Source organism: Adiantum capillus-veneris, chromosome 14 (genome assembly GCF_014529385.1).
Source record: "Adiantum capillus-veneris isolate H3 chromosome 14, ASM1452938v2, whole genome shotgun sequence".
NCBI classification, from domain to species: Eukaryota; Viridiplantae; Streptophyta; class Polypodiopsida; order Polypodiales; family Pteridaceae; genus Adiantum; species Adiantum capillus-veneris.
This window is the reverse complement of record NC_140944.1, coordinates 13,102,245-13,108,577: the sequence shown is the minus strand read 5'-3', so window position 1 is coordinate 13,108,577 and position 6,333 is coordinate 13,102,245. Positions and strand designations below refer to the sequence as shown.

The 6,333-nt window shown below is 39.4% G+C and overlaps 1 protein-coding gene across 2 annotated transcripts in view; it reads right to left on the bottom strand.

Moving 5' to 3' along the window:
• Positions 1-1,627: 1,627 nt before the first annotated feature.
• Positions 1,628-6,333, bottom strand: part of LOC147441921 (protein ENHANCED DISEASE RESISTANCE 2-like) — a 195,149-nt gene continuing 190,443 nt past the window's right edge. The window contains exon 25 of one of the 2 annotated variants that reach the window (XM_086528311.1): positions 1,628-2,105. The gene's annotated coding sequence lies outside the window, so the exon portion shown is untranslated. Of the gene's footprint in view, positions 2,106-3,397; positions 3,585-6,333 lie in introns of those variants that run through there. The other variant, XM_086528312.1, reaches the window with a different exon arrangement.

Genomic DNA, 6,333 nt, shown 5'->3' with positions numbered 1-6,333 from the left:
GTGTGTCCAATCCAGTTGAGTTGTGTATATTTGCACAATCTGTAAGGCACCAAGGTCTATTGTAGGCATTGTATAAAACTTTTATATGGCAAGGATTGTAGATTAGTGACTTTCCAAATAAGTCAAAGAACAACTTCCCAAGGTACCGGGCTAAAGGAATGTCCATCGTTGTTTTTGCATTGACGGCCCCATACATTAAACATAACAATGTCGAAGCATCCCGTAGCCATTACTAAAGGAAGTATATTTCTGGCCATCATGTTTTCTTTGTTGATCTTAGGGTAAGTTCATAATCATTTATGTCAATATTTGATTAGTGACAACAATCTCCTTTCCCAACTTGGATTGTATCCGCTCGACACTCCTAACATGCGAGGTTTTATGCTCAGGTGGTCTAAACTTGGGGTTCATTGTAACGTAATGATACCAAGCTCAAAATGTATTAACTACAATATAATTTGTAGACATCAACCTTTTCTTCTCTTTCCCATTATGCATGGTAGAGTATATCCACCCATATCCCTCGAGGTAAGATGTCAGTCATCTACACACACACCCCATCACTCAAGTTAGTTGGAATGATAAAACCAAAATTCAAACTCAAATATTATATTCTCAAAACAATATGTGCTATATCAAAATCAATCTTTTATAACCGTATAAGATACATAGTGTTTCTACGGAGATACATAAATACGAAAGGGTCCTATGAACCAATTCTTGGTTCCTACAACCGAGGTCCTACCCCTATATTTGTTCACCTCTTGAGCGTCAAAGTTTAGCACTTCAACTTGTGCGTTGAAATTGATGTCTTCCTTTTTGTACCATTCCTCTCCTTGTGATACATCCGTGGGTGGTAATCCATTAAAGCAATTTACATGAGCATGCCGTTCATTTACATCACCTCTGTAGAAATATTTACTCGAGTTCACTACCATTGGTTGTGCTTGGGCAAAGTCACTCATGCACCTAGGCTTCTTGTAGTCATCAAAGGTAACGGTGACATTGTGAGGGTTGTATTTGAGAATAGGTCAATAGACTCTATTGAACCAATCTTGGGGTACATAACAGAATCAGTTGCCGCCATTTGACTTCTTCCATACTCTGATTATGACCTTTTCTTAAAAGCCGTATCTTTTGTTTAGCATGAGAGCCTTCTTACTAAGTACGAGTTCTCGACTTGGTATGTTCAAAAGAGAATATAGGTTAAGTTAAAGAACATATCCTTGCACTTTAACATTGCCTTCTTGGATCTTTTCCTTTACCCAAAGCTGTGGGTTGTTGGTCATAAACCTATCAAGAACTTGTGTTCGATGTTCAGGCTTAGCTTCAACATATAACTCCCATGCTACTAAGTGTTCGATACAAGATAGTCTCTAGTACCCTTTAAACTCAAACCACTTCAATTCCCCAATGGAGACTGAATCCAACCGCATAATTGAAAAAGACCCTTTGTGCAAAATCACTTGGGAGTTCATCTAAACAATTAAGAAACCATCTAAAAACAAGACAAGGAGAGAGAAAACTTAGTACACATGTGAAACCAAAACTGAGTCTACGCTTCTTTTATTCATCAAAATTTGATTTTTATGACTTCATTACAATATTATGGGTCCTAAGTCTCTAAATATTATTTTAACCCTGATGATAGGGCATTCTCTCAGACCTCCCACATGACAACGTGGTATGTAGTTATCTTCTAGTTTTTCTTTTCCTATGATAGTCATAAGAGCTTCAAACTTCTTAGCAACTTTGGCATCCTTAACATTTGGGAGTGTATCACGAAGTAGTGAAACAATTCTTCTAGGCCTAACCATATTCTAAGTTCAAGTAGTCTGAGGTTGGCAAACCAATCTCTTGGACTGTCGTCAATGTAGATAAAGAATTGACGGAAAGGTTCTTGGTGACGGGTAAGGTAACTACGGTCAACACTCTTCCAACAAGTTGTGCTTCTTAGCATGCTAAAGACTTTGGTCCTGATTTCTAAGTAAAAGAGTTTTCGTTCATCCCTGGACAACCGTGTCACCATATTGTTGAACACTATGGCCAAACCCTCATTCCCCTGGCTAAAGCATCATGCGTCACTTTGGGATCCATTTTTTTACCTACAAAACAAACATTCAAAGAAATTACAAATCCGTTGTTGAACACTCCAACCACTTCATCACAACTCAAACCAAACACTTCCACTCAAGAAGACAAGTTAAACAAGTATCACCAACTAATGTCACTTATAGATGCATCATGAATACAATATCCTTGCTCAAGCAGCATGCATGAATGCAGCATGATGCATAACTAACCCGACTAGTATTAGGCTTTAGGCTATCCCCATAACCTCAAGCATTGGCTTTGATACCATGTGAGAGATACCGCTCCCCGGGGTCTATACACAAAATATACAATTTACACTTTTATACAATTTTCAATATATACATCCGAGTTGCAGAAGCATTTGCATAGGGGAGGAGTTCTCAGCACCCGACCAAGCATGAAGTTTAGGCCATGAGCCCGGACTGCATCCAAAGGCAACTAGCGGCTAATGCTACCTCTGAATGGGTGTTATGAATGAAAGCGTACTCAAGAAAAATATAACATTGTGGAGGGTGAATATATGTGTATGCCGTGTTGTGACAGAGAGAGAGAGAGAGAGAGAGAGAGAGAGAGAGAGAGAGAGAATATAGTGGAGGATGAAATAGAGTGCACACAGACGTGAGAAAATAGTGGAGGATGAAAGAGAGAGAGAGAGAGAGAGAGAGAGAATATAGTGGAGAATGAAATAGAGTACACACAGACGTGAGAAAATGACAACAGAGAATCTTTAAATGCTGCATGCAAATGAAACAGGTAACCATGTATTATTGCAATGACAAAATTTGGGTATACCATAACATCAAAAAGTTTATGACAAAATAACTAGCAAAGCACCGAACCTTGTGTAGGGATCGACCGGTCCACCCATCCACATCTGCTCTACTATGGACATAAAAAATTTCACTTAGTCGAGAGCAAGCCAAAACACCTCCAACCTACCTGAGCAAGACATAAGCCGAGGCCGCTTTGCCTCCCTCCATGAACCCGAGCTCTGAAAGGATCCCAAGTACTAGTAGATGGTAGGGTATGAACACCAACCATACCAATTTAGAAGTTACGCCTCTTCAATGCCCATCACCGGGTTTTTAGGCAAAGCCAAGGTATTCCAAACGTGTTAGCCGTGTAAGTCATTCAACCCCCGATGCACTAACTGTGTAGATGAGCCTAACAAAAAGAAGAAGACCTAGGCAACACCCCCGATGCAACAAAGCCCCAGGTCAACAACCCTTTAGTCTAAGGCTAAGCGATGTAGGTGGTCCTAGTCTTGTAACGACACTTCCATGAGAAACATAACACGTGAATCCAATCACAATAGTACTTTTTATATGCACATCTTTTCCAAGCAGTTAGATTGTACAAGGTCTTTACCCTTACATGTCCACCACAAGTCATTTAGATCACTTCATGATCCAATTCCAAAACCATAAACCATAATCTAATCACATCACAGCGGTGAGCTCTCCACCCAACTTGGGTGAGCACGACCAATCCTGCATAACCACTTTAGAACATAAAATGGCTGCAAAAATTTCGACAACATAACCATATCCAGAAAAAAAACCATGAACCACACTGGCTTCCACTATAAAATCAAAACCATAATCCATGAGGGAATCTCAGCCCTTAACCACAAATCATAATCACAATGAACCAACTCCCACACTTGGAGTTTGACATATCCTCTACAGTCAACCGAAGTCCACACACATATGACCCTTAAGACAAGATTCTTTTACACATAAAAAGAGTCCGATCAGCAACTAATTATGATTTAAAAATCCAATTTTGACAACATCCAACCATGCAAAGTTGATGCATCACATCTGCACTTCACCTCCCTAGCACATAGAGCTAGCTTTGACTTAGAAAGGTGGAAAGCAATCATAACTATGCATATGAGGTATCCACATCAATCCATAAGTTTCCATACATCATAGATCATTCCATCACCATAAACATGATGGAAAACAGCTTCGACCTTTAGGTCAACCATAAACCATAACTTTACACATGCAAAAAACAACTTTTTGACACTTTCGGGAGCATGCATAACATACAAATAAAAGTATTTGACCTCAAACCAATGCATCAAGCTCAGCTTCATAATATATACTAGCACTCTATCACATCACTTTACCCATATGCTACTTACACAACAAACGGTAACCCAAAAAGAAAGCCAGTTTTATCATATCTGCCTATGCGGTTTGGGTTTTCTAACCATATATCCTCATATAAGTTCATGGGCATCTAATATTTAAAATAAACTCACCAAAACAAACCATAAATTATACATAAACAGATCGGTTAACTCACGACGTCATATGGTACTCTCCCTTAGTAGCACCCCTACACGTATAGTTAAAACCGGTTATGGAACGATTAATAATTTGCATTCTCAAAATGATAACGGAGACATAAATAGATTTATCATCAAGTTTCATCAAGCCTTTCAATTGGTTAAATGGGTTTTCCCATCCAGTGAATCCATATAGTGGTTCTTTAAGGAGCTTGGAGTTAAAAAATTTGGTGGAAATTTGGTGGTGCAGTGGGCAGCAAGCTGTTTGTTGACCATATCTCTCTTAGCTCGTGCATGATTTTCATATGACACCGAAGAGAGAAAATGTTTTAAATGATGTATTTATCTGTAGTATAAAGGGTTCGGGCTGATTCATAACGGTTTATGAGTTATGACCAAAACAGTGTTCCTACCGCCTCTATGACGTGAAACGAAAAGCGCTTTTTATCGCCTCTATGACGTGAAACGAAAAGCCCTTTTTATGCACGCATCATGTGGATAAATCATCACATTAAACATGATGAAATAATCATGGGAAAACTTCATACGTACTCAGTTAATCCATACATACACTTGTATACGAAAAAGCAATCACCGAGAGGGTGACTACTCAAAAAAACGACATAGAGAGAGAGATGATGATGATGGCTATGGAGTGTAGAGCTTCTCACCGTGCTTTAGAATTGATTAGGGGCTGTCAAAAGGCTTCTTGCTTTGCCACAAGAGAGCGGTGATGAGAGCTATGTAGAGGTATTCGCCACGAGAGCTTCCGAAGAGCGCGTACACCGTGAAACGAGACAGGAGATAGTAAGCAAGTAGAGAGAGAATATCCTTCTTCTTCTTATTATTAATCTTCTCGTGTACGAGAGAGAAGAGCTTATAAAGATGGTGATAAAGAGCTTGCACCACTCCGTATAATAGATACGTATAACCTTGCGATAGTAGACGCAACAGACGACACTGAAAATTGAGCACTAACTGGCAATTTATAGGCAAGTGCAGCAAGTTAGAGTGATGTCCAAGCCAAAAAATAGCACTAGATTTTGGGCCAGGAATAGCTCCAGCTTTTTGTGCACTTTGCTAAAAACATGCCGTTGCTTTTGGTGGTCAACTTTCCCACTTACCATTCAACTTTTACAGCAAAATTGGCCAATTGAACAGTATCCGGCCAACTAATGGAACCTTAGCTAGACTATGCCGCACCGTAATGTCCCGACATAATTATGACTTTCCCAAACTGCCTCGACGTATTTACGGTAACGCTTTTTATAAAAATAATTCCCATAAAAATCCCGTTTGGTCCCGATTTTGCTTCGGGTGATCATTTTTAAATCTGACGGAGACTAAAATTAATATTTTTATGTTTAGGTCATCCTATGTCATAATAACTAATATCTAATTCTCCTAAATGATTTTCTCATGTTAAACTGATCATTTAATATGGGGACGTACCAGGGGAGAAAAAGCTAGAATATTGGTTAAGCTGGCAGACTTGCCACAATAGGGATCCAAAGGGGGGGCCATTTGCAAAAGAGCAATGTGCAACAATGGGCTCCAAAGACCTTTGGATTCAACCCATTAAGACTTCCAAAATGCTAAGGTTCCAAAATTCAAAGGTAAGTCCAAATGGTCAAGCTTAGTGCAATTGGATACTTATGAGATGATAAAAAAGTCTTCGAGTGGTCCTAGATAGGAGGGATCGAGCCCTAAAGGTAGGGGAAGAGAGAGAAAAGGTGAGAGGACACACACACGCACACACACACACACTCCAAAGCTTCCCTTTACACAAAGGGAATAATGGACACATGTCAGCTTCCTAGCCCAATTGTCCACGAGGTGCACTCAAATCCTATTGAATGGCCATAGAGGTGGACCAATGAGAATTAGGCTAGAGTAAATCTAGTTTAATTCATTTAAAAAACACTTAATAAAAGAAACAA